Source organism: Pinus tabuliformis, chromosome 9 (genome assembly GCF_031772625.1).
Source record: "Pinus tabuliformis cultivar Carrire ecotype Pingquan chromosome 9, CPIR1, whole genome shotgun sequence".
Taxonomy (NCBI): Eukaryota; Viridiplantae; Streptophyta; class Pinopsida; order Pinales; family Pinaceae; genus Pinus; species Pinus tabuliformis.
The window spans coordinates 1,656,232,278-1,656,248,797 of record NC_142307.1 but is presented as its reverse complement, the minus strand read 5'-3'; the positions used below and the strand labels follow the sequence as shown (position 1 = coordinate 1,656,248,797).

General features: G+C 35.8%; 1 pseudogene; it reads right to left on the bottom strand.

The window, feature by feature from the left end:
• Positions 1–6,224: 6,224 nt before the first annotated feature.
• Positions 6,225–16,240, bottom strand: LOC149155217 (COBRA-like protein 4; annotated as a pseudogene).
• Positions 16,241–16,520: the final 280 nt, after the last annotated feature.

Here is a 16,520-nt window from a genome sequence, read left to right as displayed (position 1 = left end):
GGTTTCCTCGATTATGAACAAGAAAATAAAACTGAGGTTGAATATTAAGGTGGGAAATAATTTTTCTATTCTGATCGTTGTATATGGTCATGGTCTCCTAAGCTAAAATGTGTATTGATTCTTAAATTATTTAATAGCAAACATTTTGATTATGTACATGTGCAACTTACGATGGAACTTTATGTGCTTCATTGCCTATATACAAGTGTTTCAATAAAAGCTATATTTGTTCACGATTATACTTTGGGTTACATAAAGTCGTCTTGGCCTCTGGCCAGCTAAATATTGTCTACCCTCTACCTTGTATCTATTTAAGTTTTAACGGTGAAAATAGTTTGTCTTGAAGATCGAAGGAAACTCAAAGGATGTTAGTCCTCGCTGAAAGCAAAGACTAGCAATCTATTTTCATTTTCTGCTAAATAGTTCTCTACCAGAGAAACCAAATTTTTTGGTTACCTGTAATTATTCATAAGTTGAACAATTGTCTAGCAGCACAATGCCTACGTATCTGCAATATAATTGTCCAGCAGAAAATAATGTGACTAGCATGCATTTGAATGCAGTTTACTAATTTTTTAACCCTAAACAGACATGTGAGTACTCAATAGTAAATCAAGACAATTTCATATAACATAATGTAATTCAGTTAATTAAGGCTTCTCACCAGATCATGTCATCATTATCAGCGGTTATAATATATACAATGTACAGTTGAGGAGGAACTTCTATTTATGGATATATAACAATGAACTCAACTCAGCTTGCATTTTATTTGTCTCAAACAACCTATGAAAGGTTTGTTGTAGCATAAAGGGTGCATCTTTAGCCAATGCTTTAATTCTCTTTGCAGGTTGACATTGTAATGGGCCAATGGTTAATGACTCTATCTTCTAGCAAGAATTGGCAAGCAAATGAATTTCAGCAATGGCTCCAACATAGAACCAAATTTCAAGAATGGCAGACTAGTGCATTTCTAGCTTTGATAAGCATTCTATCTCCCAGTTTTACTATAGTTAAAGAAGAATCTGTAGACCGTTGAATGGAAACAACTTTAGCATTGAATCTGATCGTTCCTGGAGCGAATTCTTTTGCAAGGGTATCTAGAAGCATACTCCTTTGCACGCATCGAACTTCATGATTTCCACTGATAGATAGGAAAAGTACTTAGTATTACAAAGCATGCGAAAAAAAAGATGACCAAAATAGTTAATGGGATAGAAAGTACATCATGTCATAGTGGCAATGAGGGAGTGCTGAACCCATCTCCTAGATGCAGAAATGACTAGGAACATAAATAAAGAATACAAACAGGTATACCCTAGACAAAGAAGTAGCAAGTGAAGCATTAAAGCTGAAAGAGAGAAGCAGAATCATTAACCTAAAAGAACCAACCAGACTAAAAAGTGAGGGATTTGACATGAGAAGCATTGGATAACAAAATGGGCAAATCAAGAAAACATCCAATGTAAGTGAGATTTCTTTTTAAAATAGAAGTTTAAGGTACCCTCTAGGTGCGAAATAAAAAGCTACCTGATATCAATCTGGATAGCCATATTTTTTCTCCTTTGTTTTATTATGTTGTTTTTGGATACCAGGTTTCATAGGTGGTGTGATTGCAAAGAATGTTAAGAATGTTGTGCCCAATAAGAATTGGCTTATATGATTTTGAATTTCTATTGGTTAAACTCAGGGTTCACACCTTTTAGGAGTCCATATTCTAGCATGGCATGGACTATCTGCCATGGAATACCCCTCTAGTGTGCCCTACGGTCATTGTAATCTTGAAAATATTTAAATGAATATAGACATTTTTCTAACTGTCCACTGGGTGCACCTATATCAATCCCCTGTAAATGGTAAAACTAAAAACCTATTACTCTAAACGCAACGCTGCATGCCTTGAGATAAGTTGTGTGTTGACCATTGTGGTCTTATTGTTTTGGCATTCAAATCCTGAATGCATGAGGGCAAAAACAATAATACGGTGAGATTTTACAATTTCTACATCTATGTTTTCTATGGTATTGCATGCTTTCCGAGACATTTATCAGCCAAGAGTTATGATGGCGTACTTACCATTTTCCAAAGCCGGTGTACGAGAGCTGTTTGGTAAATGCTGAAGGGAAGGAAGTCACCTGTGCCCTGTAAATTGGCATACAAGAAGCTAAATTATAGTGGGAAGAGCAGCTGGAGGTAAAATACAGAGGATCAAATTGAATGATGTAATGAAAATACCCCTGTAACTGCGGATGCTTCAGGCGAAGGGACTCTCCAACACTGACAACATCGAGAGCCCTCCATATTAGTCTGCATACACAAATGACAGTTTGAATATATCGACTAGTCAGTAAACAAAGAATGTAACTTATGAATTCATGAGGCAAGTGCTAGAATGCAGGGTTTGGAGAATACAGACAAATAAAGAGTATAATTGAGTAATTCCTAATGAACAACTAAAGTAACTTACTTTAAATTGTGAGTCTCCTTATAGCTTCTACTCTAAACACAATGCTGCATGCCTTGAGATAAGTTGTGTGTTGGCCATTGTGGTCTTATTGTTTTGGTGATGAAATCTTGAATGCATAAGGGTAGAAACAATAATACGGTGAGCTTTTACAATTTCTACATCTATGTTTGCTATGGTCTTGCATGCCTTCCAAGACATTTATCGGCCAAGAGTTATGCTGGCATACTTACCATTTTCCAAAGCCGGTGTATGAAATTTGTTTGGTAATAGTTAATGGGATAGAAAGTACATCATGTCATAGTGGCAATGAGGGAGTGCTAAAGCCATCTCCTAGATGCATAAACAATAATACGTTGAGCTTTTGCAATTTCTACATCTATGTTTGCTATGGTCTTGCATGCTTTCTGAGACATTTATCAGCCAAGAGTTATGTTGGTGTACTTACCATTGTCCAAAGCCAGTGTACAAGAGATATTTGGTAAATGCTGAAGGGAAGGAAGTCACCCGTGCCCTGTAAATTGGCATACAAGAAGATAAATTATATTGGGAAGAGCAACCAGAGGTATAGTACAGAGGATGAAATTGAATGATGTAATGAAAATACCCTTGTAACTGCGGATTCTTCAGGCAAAGGGATTCTGCAGCACTGAGAACATCAAGAGCCCTCCATAGTAGTCTGCATACACAAATGATAGTTTGAATATATCGACTAGTCACTAAACAAAGAATGTAACTTATGAATTCATGAGGCAAGTGCTAGAATGTAGGGTTTGGAGCATACAAATAAATAAAGAGTATAATTGAGTAATTCCTAATGAACAACTAAAGTAGCTTATTCTAAATTGTGAGTCTCCTTATAGCTTCTACTCTAAATGCAACGTTGCATGCCTTGAGATAAGTTGTGTGTTGGCCATTGTGGTATTATTGTTTTGGCGATCAAATCCTGAATGCATGAGGGCAGAAACAATAATACGGTGAGCTTTTACAATTTCTACATCTATGTTTGCTATGGTCTTGCATGCTTTCCGAGAAATTTATCAGCCAAGAGTTATGCTGGCATACTTACCATTTTCCAAAGCCAGTGTACGAGAGCTGTTTGGTAAATGCTAAGGGAAAAGAAGTCACCTATGCCCTGTAAATTGCCATACAAGAAGCTAAATTATAGTGGGAAGACCAGTTGGAGGTAAAGTACAAAGGATCAAATTGAATGATGTAATGACAATACCCCTATAACTGTGGATGCTTTAGGGGAAGGGACTTTGCAACACTGAGAACATCGAGAGCCCTCCATAGTAGTATGCATACACAAATGATAGTTTGAATATATCGACTAGTCACTAAACAAAGAATGTAACTTATGAATTCATGAGGCAAGTGATAGAATGCAGGGTTTGGAGCATACAGATAAATAAAGAGTATAATTGAGTAATTCCTAATGAACAGCTAAAGTAGCTTACTTTAAATTGTGAGTCTCCTTATAGCTTCTACTCTAAACACAATGCTGCATGCCTTGAGAAACGAAGAGCTCCTCTTGCTCAGAAACCTATCTTGAAGATGCAAACATAACATGGATCCAATTGCCAATTTGGAGAATTGAAGACCATGTCCAAAGATTCATGTAGATATCTTCGAACACACTCTCTTGAGAATAAGTCATCTTGAAAGAAATAGGGATTTTTTATAACACAGTAAAGCTCAAGGAAAAAAAACTACCAGATGTCTCAGGAATGATGTGGAGAGAAGAATTGGACCTCTCTTATGTAGAATCACTCCAAAATGCTTTCCACCTTGAATATTTTGAAGGTGCATGGGAAGTCACAACTGACTGCCTGTCAAACTCAAACCATGCTTTAATAACAAAATAAATATAACATGTCTTCCTACTGACACAACATGTGAATTAGTACTCTATTTCCATTTCTGAGATGAGAGAATTACTTATGAGAATATTTAATATATCTACACATTTATACTGAGGTGGAATTCATCGAATGTTTAAGTTCCATCCCTCCCTTTAGAAAACCCAAACAACAATCATTTATCGGTCGCCCGGAAGGATGAAAACATAGACCCACAGACAAAAAAGTAAAATATTGAACAATCTACCTGGCTGGTGGGCAGGTGAAGTAGATGATAATTACTATTGAAAACACTATAAGTCCCATCCATCAATTCGATTCCATGATCTCGACATGCCCATGCCCTATCCACTTTTTTCTGCCGAAAAAAAATAAAAAAAATAAACACCTGAAAAAATAGAAAACCATTGGAATCAGATGTATGAAATCAAATATTATTAATGATTAACATATAGCATCACAAATTAGATATAACAACGTTATGTTTCTTGTACAATCCAATTATAAGGTGCTTTAGAATAACAATTTAACATCTGATAGAGTAGATGAAATGAGAACACTATGAATAGAAATATCTGCAAACAAATTCCATGAAACATTCTTCTTTCTCATAGCATACCAAGATCCATTCATGGATATGCTCATGATCCCATGATGTTTATCAACTACTATGATTCCTTCTGACATACATACCCCACTCTCAACACTTCTAATTAATGAATATGGTTGGTTAGAACTCTGTGAAACAAATTAGGACCAATTTCTCTAATTAGTTTAGATGTAAGGTATCAATCTACACGTACCTGGTCAAATGGAAATAATATATTGATGTGCAAAGCAGCTCACAAATCACAGCATATCTATTTCATGCCCTGCAACAACTTGTAAACTCAACCACTGAGATAAAATAATGAAATTAAACAACATTTTGAACTGTTAGAAATAGAAGGAACGAAGGCCAAGTACTATGTAATCCACACAGTCCACCAAGTGAAAAGGCTAGCTGGCCTAGCTACTCACCAACAAAAAAATTTAACCAACTAGCGGAAGCACAATATTTACCTGGCAGGAAGAAGCAAAGCACTATCACTGTAAACCCTAAAGCCTGCACTACCTCCATTTTTCTTTGATTTGGCTGGACCGCTTGTAAAATTTGAAAGCCATCAAAATTGAATGATGGACAACATCAATTATTTCCATTAATCGAGTTGCCCTCCATTATTACATTTATGGGCAACAAAATAAATATAATAGGATCCAACTCTGTTTCAAATTCCAAGAGGAGAGAATTACATGACAAAAATATTTAAGATGATAGGATCTGCACATTCAGACTCCAGCGGAGTGCATTGAATGTTTGACTGTCCTCCCTCCCAATAACCTGAACAACAGTGATTTATTGGTCACCCGACGGGTGAAAAGCGGAAAATCTAACCAAGTTTGGGTCTGCATCCTGGCTGGATTTGATGAGAAGACGTCGAACAAGATCAAGCACAGGTAGTTTTAATTTACAATATTAGTATTCATATACAGATTACAATTAACAGTTTTAAAGATTTCAGAAGATCTTGGAAATTTGATGGACATGAGATGAATTCATTCATTTCTATCAAATTTCTAAAATATCCCTAAATTTGAAATAAGGTTAGGCTTCAGGTGAATAGCATCAATTCATATTTTAATCACAATTAACCATTTCTATCACATTTCTAAAATATCCCTAAATTTGAAATAAAGTTAGGCTTCAGGTGAATAGCATCAATTCATATTTTAATCACAATTAACCAGAAGTCTGTATAGTTGATTGCAGATTTCAAAATATTCTGAAAATTTGATTTGATAGATATAGTTAAATTAACTGTGCTTAAAATCAATAACAGTAAATGTTTTCAAAATATTTACTTATTGATCGATCCATATGGAGTTAAAGATTTATACTTGAAGCCAAAAACTTGGGTTGCATTATCAAAGTTTGGATGCTGTGCAACTAATGTCCAGTCGGTGTAGTTCATTCTGTAATTGAAATTTGTCACTGTGATATTCACTCTGTAGTACTTTTTGTAATTCAACTTCACATGCCAGTGTACATTGATCAGGCACATATGACGGGTGCACCGTAGAAGTTGTGGCTGCAAGGTGTTTGTGGAAGAATTTGTCCCTGGCAACTTAAGAACTGGTGAATCGGTACTACATCAAATTAACAGCACAGTTCAAAATCTAATGCATCTAGATTTGGTAGAAGATCAGGGTTTTTTTGCCGAATTTAATTTGATTGAAGATTTTAATAATATTTTGAAATCTTATTAACAGTAACCTAATTACATATTTATTGGATTTTAAAATATTTTACCAATTTTCCATAAAGATAGAAATGACTTCGTATTGTTGAAAATATTTTGGAATGTAATGAACCGGAAAGAAAAAAGAAGTTGCCGCTATCGATCAGATTTTAAAATATTTCACAAATCTGCAAATTTAAAATTAATTGAATGAATTTGCAAGGGAATAAGAATCATACTCAATACAAGCAGGTTGAGTTATGTTGTTCCAGCAAGCGCAGGCGCAAGTAGGGCATGGTGTTATAGTATCATTATAGAACAATGATAAGGTGAAACAACATGTTGAACTTTTCTGAGCCAGGGACTAAGAATATGTGCATGTTACATTCCATGTCACTGCACAAGGACAAGGGAAATTCAAATATAAGACTTAGCCAGCTCAAAGTGAAACACATAACATTCACAAATATATCAATTATGAGGGATTATAATAGTGTATTACTCAGAACTTGAGTGGTTCTGCCGCGATCTGGACTAAAGAACAGGCTAGGTTTAACAATCTTAGCAAGGCCACAAGTATAACTCGGTCTTGGAGCCTTCAAAGTGAAATTCTTTGGCAATTTGAGAGTTTTGCTAATGGTCCCTGAATTTTCCACACTAACTTGGAATGATGCAATGGAATTTGGAGGATCCTGAGCCCAAGATTCCAATGCTCAACCTTTGCAGCAATTAGTAAATTGCTGATTTTAAGGCACACCTGGTAAGAGATCAACAATGGTGGGGTCCTTCTTGCAACAGTGTGGAACACCTACTTTCCATTTGGAGCAATCTCCTTGCTCTGTTGTCTGACCACCAACCACAGCCTAGATGACATCCTTTTTTTCCCAGTGCCAACCCAAAGTCCATCCTGGGGGGCTTGGTATATGGCGGTACTACTGAAAATTTTTCATGGTCACGGCCACCTACAGAGGGAAGCTCATTAGACTCAGCAAAGAGTAAAATAAGTTCTAGCATGAAGATTTTTAGGGAATTTTTAGTAAATTGTACCAATGTTTCTAGTGAATACTTACTTAAGTTCAGGGACATAAAGCTAATTAAAAATGAGTGAAGTATTTACTCAAAATATCGAACATACCAATCAATACAACACAATTTATTAGAAATTTTCATCAATATCAAAATAAACTCTACCTGACTTGAAGTTTTTCCAAATTTTTCATCATGTCAAGCTTTGAGAATTTAACTTGTAGGCTACTAGGAATGAAATTCAGAAAATCTCAACATCTATTTCAAGAAAATGAGGAAAGGGAATTATAATTCAAGACCTATTTGATGAAAGGGCATTACTTGCAACATATCCATCTGCAGTCCAAGACACAATATCCCATTTGATCGTTATGTTACTATTTGGATCCAGTGGATCATAAGCACCTGTAAAGCACACAATGTAGATAAATTTTAAGTTAATATTGTATTCATATCCTTGATAAGGATGGAAAAGTTTAAGAATGGAAATTGATCTTAAAACTTAAAATTTTGCCAAATTTTATGGTAAAAATAAGTTTATATTATAAATCTTGGCGTGTTATAGAAAACAAACTGCAAAATTTAAACATGTAAAATGGAAATTAGCAAAATTTAACCCCTGAATTGAAACATCACCTGCAGGTGAAAATGCAATAGCCAAGATAGTTAATGCCAAGAAAAACCCAACTGCATTCCTGATCAACATATGGAAATTTTGCATGCAACTTCTTCCCTTTGAAGACTTTAACTCTCCTCTCTCCATGATGCCTTTGATATTATCAATTAATGAATCAGCCAGAAACCCCAGAGGAAGAGTTCTTTAACCCTTCTAAGCAGCTGCAGCTCCACAAATGTAATGGGAATGGGAATGGAGAGAACATTAGTTTATGATGAAGAACCAATAACTGAAGTGTATAAACCTGCAGGTCTGTAATGGTTGGTTGCTTAATTCTTCAAACAGAGTAGTGAAAGTGGAGAAGAACAGTGCTTGCCAAAAGCTAGGGAAGAAGAACAACAACAACAACTGGCAGACCAAAGAAACTATTAACTCTGAGGCCAAGAGTGACATAAAAGAATGGGAAAAAGCAGTAAAAATATCCAAAGAAACGATTAACTCTGAGGCCAAGAGTGACATAATAGAATTGGAAAAAGCAGTAAAAATATCTTCAAGAGTGACATAAAAGAATGGCAAAAGGCAATAAAAACTCAACCGATATTTGGAAAAAGCAGTCACACTTCAAATCAATGGTTGAAATTGTCTCACTTGATCGAACAGAGCAAGGTAAAAGTGTTGACAATTGTTGATTCATAGGAAGGCCTATCGGTCTAATAACCAGACAAAGCATAAGAAATTGATAAATGAAAACAGAGCAAGCTAACTGGAAACATTGTAAGCCATTGATCTGTAAAAGTAGAGCCAAATAAAAAGCAGGTACATGAGCCAGAGGTTTACTTTTTCATTTCAATCCAGAATAATAAAAACCATTTGTAAAATTGCTATGACAGAAAATAATTTTTGAACTGAATTGGACATAAAAAACACATCTAATGATGGCACATGCATTTTTCAGCAGATTTGCAACAACCTTAGCTCAACCATATATTAACAGCCAAGTTGGACACTAAATTGGTGTCTGATCCCCCCTTGTTTGTGAGACAAGGGATCTCATCCACATAGAAATTTGACTGCTAAAGTCTACCATACATGTTAGGGAACCTATCTACTTTTTGTATATTGAGGAATCAACCAAATCTGAATCTGAATCTACTGAAAACTTCAAAATATGTATCATAAAAGTAGCCTAGGGTTTATTTTCCATTATCCGAAACTTCTCTAGAATCTCAATTGCTTACTTACCTGTGTTCGAGGACCAGCTCATCTCAACTGAGCCAAACCTCCAAGACCAAGAAATAATACATGTCAACTTCACTTGCCAGTTTCTTATTGCACCATGGGATAGAGTTTTTTAAACTAACTATTAGGACTAGGTAATCTACATACAACACAAATATAAGCATATCAAATTTATCATAATCAAACAAATAATAAAATTTAGGACCTGCAATGATCTTAGTGATGTCCATTATCAGTAAGTTCTCATAAATCCATGAGTACCAAGCACAGGAGGCTACTTTAGTCCAGAAAGGGACTTCTTCAACTTGCACACATGGGTATCCCATCCTAACAAAGATATTATATTTGAACCCAAGCTTAAACGAATCCATGAATCACTCTTCCTGCCACCCGCATCTCTGGCCCTGTCAAAATCCACTAAAGCATGCAGCAGCTCAAAGCATTGTGCCAGTGTGCCCTTTAAGTACCTTGCATACCTCAGACCATGGAGCATATTTGCAGCAACCTCATCTCAAACATATATTAGCAGCCAAGCTGGACACTAAATTGGTGTCTGAGCCCCCCTTGTTTGTCAGACAAGGGATCTCATGCACACAACAATTTGACTGCTAAATTCTACCAGATATGTTAGGGAACCTATATAGTTTTTGTCCGCTGACGAATCAACCAAATATGAATCTTAATCTACTGATAACTTCAAATATGTATCATAAAAGTAGCCTATGGTTTATTGGCCATTATCCGAAACTTCTTCAGAATCTCAATTGCTTACTTACCCCTATTCAAGGACCACCTCACCTCAACTCAGCCAAACCTCCAAGACCAAGAAATAACACATGAGTTGTATGTCCTTCATGTCAACTTCACTTGTCAGTTTCTTCTTGCACCAAGGGATAGAGTTTTTTTAACTAACTTTTAGGACCAGGTCATCTACATACAACACATATATAAGCATATTAAATTGATCACAATCAAACAAAGAATACAAGCTAGGACCTGCAATAGTCTTAGTGATGCCCATAATATGTAAGTACTCATAAAAAAACAAATTATCTTCAAAATTTGTTTTGTTGCACACATAATTAGTTTATGTTTGGACCCTCAAAACCTAGTGCACTCCTTAGAAGCTAGAGCGATGCACGTTCAAGTTATTAAAATTTAACACATATCAATCCTTTTTGTCCTCTTTTTGGGAGGCATGGGTTTCATGAACACATGAAGAAGCAAGTCCCATTATAGAATGACAATATCTCAGAAGACTCATTAAAAGAAGGTCATGAAGGTAGCAAATGATTAATGAAATGTATAGTAAAGTTGCAAATAATCATGGCAACCACAAACTTTGCAAAGGGGTTCTGGTATAAGTGTTAAATCTAAACTCCTTAAGATTTAATCTAAATATCAATGTTAAAGACATACACATAGTTCTGGTTGCTTGAAATATTTATGTATGTCATAAATATGAATGCGTAAGAAGGGACGTTGAAACAACATATCTATATATGTTTATTGCTAAAGGGTTTGACTAGAATGGTCGACTTTGGATCTATGAAATGGCGAGAGTATTTTAAAGGAAACCCTTAAACACTATACTAATCGAACGAAAGAAAGAAAATGGGAAAATGAAGCTAAAGCGGGTTTGTTTCCTAAGGCCTTGTTGAATCAGATGGAATTTTAACTATACAAAATTGGTTTTAATAGTAAGTTTTTCGATATAGGAAAAAAAGAAATTATAAGATCTGCCGACAAGTGCATCCATGTGAATATGACTAGCCTCAATCTGTATTGGTTGAGGGTTGATATTTTTTTGTTGGGACCGCGTATTTTTTTCGGAATTTGAATTGATCTCTTCTTTCACTTTGGAACTTAAGAGAATGCACGGATGTTCTTGGGAATTGTTTTAAGGACACGGCTACTCGTAATTTTATGAGTGTGAATTGTTGATCCTAAAGCTAACCAAAACTCTATACCAACCATCGCTTCATCATGTATGGTCCTTCTGTATGGCCTATCTCGACGTAAGAGAGTAATCTTCTACAAATGTAAAATTACCAAGCAACAGCCATATCTGAGATATACCAAGATCAAATACAAGAGAGATCAATTACAACACATGCGCATTGAGAGAGCGCTCACACTTAAACCGCCAAGGGAAGAAGAGCATTTATTTAATGTGCATGAAATTTCGAGAGCCACTTACATCCATGTAGCGTGTAAATAGGATTATTGTGGTAATTAAGTGCAATTATATGTAAAAAAATATTTCCCTTGGGCCAATCTTCACACCACAGCCACAAGTCAAGTAGCTAGTATTTGAGTAAGTTATGCTTCAGTAGGTGAAGATAAAATTCAAGTAGTAAAAAGCTCGTTAGTCACATCGAAAGTACGAAGCTAAAAACCTATTCATATGGGCTTCTCAAAACAAACTTATTTTCGACAATCAATGTATTGTGCCGGCTACATCAGCGATTAGAGCCAAAGCATTGCTCTTCAAACTCTTGTTCTCAAAGGGGTTCCTTGGAACAACGATAGATATCAATGTGTCCCAAACAACGAATAAGCCAAGCCATAAACCAAGCCAACACTGCCAATACATATCGCCAGTCATGGGTGGAGTTAATGGAAGAAGCATGTTTTTGCATAACACGTCAACAGGTTTCCAGAGTGATTCACAACTGCATAGGTATCGAGCAGGTTTTCTTATGAGAACACTTTCCAAATTTCAACCACTGTGACTTGATCCCCAGTTCAGTCCCACTTCTCTTGGACTTCCTCGACACTCAATTACATGTTGAGTATGGTATTTGTATAAAAACTTTGACGGGCATATCTGTTATGACGGATCAAACCATTGAAACCATCCAAGTGATAGTTCACGTAAAGAAGGATTATAAATACCTGTTAAAACAACTTATGTGTAATTTTTTTATAAACATTGTTTCCTATTCTGTTTGCATTACCGCAGGCATGAAGAAACAAGGGTGTGGGTAATATCATCCACGAAAAGGTTGTGTTGTTTCTAAAAATTACACACCTTCGAAGGTCGCCTTTGTTGGCCGTAGCTTTTAGAAACATCACCAGAAAATATTTAGATTGATGTTTCCCTTTTAAATATTGCATTTCACATTTTCCTTATCTCGTAAGGAAAGCCAAATTTTTGACTTACGAAGGTAGGAACGTTAACTGCAACAACGTGTCTTTGTATGTGAGTATGGGTAATGGGATAAGATTACTATTATTTTCGTTGCCTTTCAGTTGCCGTGTCATAGTCAGAGGCATGCAAGGTTGGCAACAAAGCCAATAACACTGTTTCCCTGAACGATTGAGGAAAAGCCGAAGTTGGCTGTGTTTTCATTTTGTTGATTATCCGCCAAATGGAAAGTGCTGAGTAAGGATAATGATTATATTGAGTAAAAAAAACCAATTCATAGGCTGAGTATATGAGCATATCGTTTTTAGGAGGACGTGATGGCAAAAGCCGCAGGATTTTCAGTCATCAAGTTAGGAAAAATGCTACTGTAATGAGTACACTATTGTTGAGTTGAAGAAGTAGTTAGGGTGTTGTTAGCCATCATTATTGTGTTTCAATTTTAGTAGTAATTGATTCGATTTTCCTGTTCTGATCTAACTGAAAGTTATTAAGATTATCCTTACAGTGGTAAGAAAGAGTAGCATGCCTTAGTGTTTTGCAGATGTTCATGAATGTGGAACAATTATGGGGGAAGTCTTCTACAGTAATATCAAACGTTCACCATGGTCTATGTTGTGCACAATGAAATTAGTTGCTCCTACATGCAGTATAAGGAATTGATGGTACACATTGTCTAACATTGTCACTTATTGTCACACATTTTAAACCATAAACAACATTATTATCAATCACCAACCATGGTTAGCCATAGCCAACCTTGGTAAACCAAGATCAACCATGCTCATCACTAGTAAACCATAGTGAACCTTGAACAACACTTACTCTTTCCACTCCTCATGGCCTATGATGGTTAACGATGGTTGATCATGGTCAGCCCAAGCCTCTATTATGCAACCAGTTCACAAAATAGAAGAAAATATAGATCAACGACTTTAAAATCAGCCTATTCGAGGGGGAAATCTCCTTTACATTACACAAATTAATAATTCTTGGATGATACAAATGAAAAGACCTCCTTTCTATATAGGAGTCTAAGGGGTCACAATATAGTCAATCCCACATAACAATAATAATGTAAGGGAACAACAATAACAATATTGGGCTTCTATGGGGCATAATAATGACAATATGGGGACAACATGGGCACAACAATAACAATAAGTGGATGCAATGACAATAATAATAAGGGAATACACTGGTATTATAGGGCCTAACATGCCCCTCTCCTTCAGAAAGGTGTTGTCCTCAAAGCTTGAGTAGTTCTGGATGTCTTTGTATAAGATTCTCATCCTCCCATGTGGAATCTTCAATGGGTAAGTTCTTCCACTTGATGAGATACTCTGAAATTGATCGATTTTGTAGTTGTCGATTTCTTGTTTCTGTGACCGCTTCAGGTTCCAAAATGATTTTTCCTTCCTCTTCAAGTTCTGGTAATATTGTTTGAACTGGGAGCTTCTCAGCTATAACCTTCTTTAAGAATGAAACATGGAAAACTGGGTGCACTCGGGAAGCTGTAGGAAGCTCCAATTGGTATTCCATAGTACCAATCTTTTGCAACGCCTTGTATAGACCATAATATTTTTGTGATAATTTATTATCCTTCTTAGCTTGCTTGAAGGATATTTGTTTCTATGGTTGTAGCCATAGAAATACACAGCCACCTACATCAAAACTTCTTTCGCTACAATGTTGATATGCCTATTGTTTCATTCTGTTTTGTGCCAAAGTGAGGTTATCCTTTAAGAGTTGGAGAACTTATTGTTGATGCTCGATGTGATCTTCCATTGCTTGAACCTTATAATTTTCTCTTAAATATGATGTGATAGATGGTGGATGATATCTGTAAAGTGCCATAAATGGGGTCATTTTTCCTGCATTATGCAAGGAAGTGTTATACAACCATTCAGCCAGAGGCAACCATTTGACCCATTGTGTATGTTTATCAGATACAAAGGAATGCAGATATCCTTCCAAACATTTGTTCACTATCTCAGTTTTCCAATCAGATTGAGGATGATACAATGAGCTATGAGCTAACTGAGTACCCAAACAAGAAAATAATTCTTTCCAAAAAATTCTAGTGAAAATGGGATCTCTGTCACTTACAATAATATTTGGGTTTCCATGTAGCTTTTAAATTGTTTCCATAAATGTAGTGGATGCTGTATTGGATTTAAAGGGATGAGATAATGCACAAAAGTGTGCATACTTGGTAAGTCTATCAACTACCACCATGATGACACTCTTTCCTTCGGACTTGGATAAACCTGTGATAAAATCCATTGAAACCTCCAACCAATGTTGACATGGAATGGATAAAGGTTGTAATATACCTAGGGTCTTAATTTTTTCAACTTTATTTTGCTGGAAAACCAAAGATTCTGCCACAAATGTTTGAAGGCCATCACAAAAAATTCCTTCTTGACCCTATGGTAAGTTTTTAAAAATCTTGAGTGCCCTCCTAAGGGATAGGTGTGAAATTCCATAAGAAACTTTTGTTTGAGTTGGGAATTCTTATAGAGGTATAATTGATATTTGTACCATAACAAATCCTTTTTCCAGTTAAATGTATCAGATGTACTGGGGTCTTGTTATAACTTTTGAATGAGTGCCCAAACTTCTTCACCATTTTTCCATTCATTGCTTGCTTCGTTTATCCAATCTGGTTGGATGAAAGAAACGACACAAAGCAATGGTTCCACATCCTCATCCTTTCTTGAGAGTGCATCTGCATCAACATTTTGCTTCCTTTTTTTGTAGATGATTTCAATGTTATAACCCAACATCTTTGTGACCCATTTTTGCTGCTCTTCTGAAGATAATATTTGTTCTAAAAAGTATTTAAGACTATCATGATCTGTTTTTACCTTGAAGTGTCTTCCCATTAGGTAAGTTCGCCATTTACTAAGTGCATGTAGTATTGTCAACATTTCCTTCTCATAAATAGCTTTGTGTAAATACTTTCCTTTGATTGGATGACTTTTGAAAGCAATGGGTCTTTCTTATTGCATTAAAACAACACCAATTCCATTTCTTGAGGCATCACATTCCACAATAAATGTTTTTGTGAAGTTTGGCGTAGCTAAGAACGGTGCTTGGCACATTGCCTCTTTAATATGTTCAAAGGCTTTCATTGCTTCTGGCATCCAAGAAAATGCATCTTTCTTCAGTAATGTTGTTAGAGGTGCTTCTATTCTCCCATAATTCTTAACAAACTTGCGATAATACCCTCTGAACCCGAGAAATCCTCGCAGATGCTTTATGGATGTGGGGATTTTCCATTCCTTAATTTCTTTAATTTTTCTAGGGTCTACCTTAACACATTCATGAGATACAATATGACCCAAATATTCCACCTCTTTTACTCCAAAGAAACATTTGGAGGTTGTGCATATAATTGTTTCTCCTCCAATAGTTTGAGCACTCTATCAACATGTTGAACACAATTCTTCCAAGACTTGTTGTAGATTAGTATATCATCAAAAAATACTAACACAAATTCTCTAAAGATGGGTTTGAAAATGGAATTCATCAAAACTTGAAATCTAGAATGTTCATTGGTAAGGCCAAAAGGCATGACCAAAAATTCACAATGACCCTCATGAGTTCTAAATTTTGTTTTCAGAATGTCTTCAGTCTTCATTCTAATTTGATGATATCGTCAATGAAGGTCCAACTTGGTGAAGTAAATTTCTCCATGAAATTCATCCAATAATTCATTAATGACAGGAATGGGAAACTTATTTCTAATAGTGAGCTTGTTGAGCTCCCTATAATCTGGACACATGCACCATGATCCATCCTTCTTGTGCACCAATACTACTGGAGCAGAGAAAGAACATTGACTCGGTTGAATTATGCCAACCTCTAGCATTTTTGCAAC